A 1,122-nucleotide genomic window follows, 5' to 3' on the forward strand; every position below is an offset into this window, starting at 1 on the left:
GATGGAAGTTCTTGTCAGATCTGACAGATTTTCAGTTGTCTCATATGCACGGCCTGAAACCAAGAAACATCAGAAACCCTGACTCGCTAACAAACTAGCTAACCAGCAGCTAAATCATAACAATTATTTCCTGTCTTCTGTAGCCGCAGCATTATCCTGCCAATGTTTCTCTCGTTCATATCTTTCATAATAGGAGATGAAAGACACACTAGGCAGGCATGTGTGCTGTTGCCATGGAGATTTCGGGGGTGTCTTATAGTTTGCACAGGGGCAATCATGAAGAAAATCCCTGAAGTCAGGAATCAACACATGGCTTTGTTTTTACTGTGCGATTATGTGCAGTCGTACGACCAAATTTTCGAATGCGTCTGAAATGCATCAGACGTATTGTAGCATCAGATCAGGTCGTGATCGACCCTTCGTCCCCTTGAACACCGCACGCCAAATAACTCAGGATCAAGCTGAACTTCAGCCTGAGTCTGTATGACTCAAAAAATTGGGTCAGAATCGTCCGGAAATCGCGCTCAGTGTATCCAGCTTAACTCAACTAGTTCCTCATTTAAACTGAAACAGGTCTGTTACTAAGCAACCAAAACATTCTCCTGCACTCTGGGTACTTTTGTCTGTGTCCATGGTTACCGCTGATCAGCTATTTATTCATGTGCATTGATTTGTAGGTTTTTATTGATCATGCAGCGTGTAGAATAAGAGTCTGTCTGTGATGAAGAGGTACCAGCTACATTAATAAAGATAAACTGTGATTATAGCTGATAGTGACAGAGCACCTGGCTGAGGCCAAGTGATACACAGGGCGAAAAGTCCCTGTGACGTTGTTCTCTATCTGCCTTTTGTCCAATCAGAATGCTCCGTCTTTAATACCTGTTGTAACATCTCTTGTAGCTACAACAACAAACACCTTGCAAAACCTTTATAAACGTTTTTACAACTTTACAAAAATTAGATGGTTATCAAAACGTATCCTTGCAATTTCCCTTTTCCAGCTAGTTTTTCTTAAAGAAAATGATCCAAGAAAAATTCCTTATCCCAACATTTTAACATATGAAAAACTAACAAGTAAAAATGTTATGGTCGTAAACTTTCTTAAATCATGAACATTGGAGA

Source organism: Labrus bergylta, chromosome 10, assembly GCF_963930695.1.
Source record: "Labrus bergylta chromosome 10, fLabBer1.1, whole genome shotgun sequence".
In the NCBI taxonomy this organism is placed as follows: domain Eukaryota; kingdom Metazoa; phylum Chordata; class Actinopteri; order Labriformes; family Labridae; genus Labrus; species Labrus bergylta.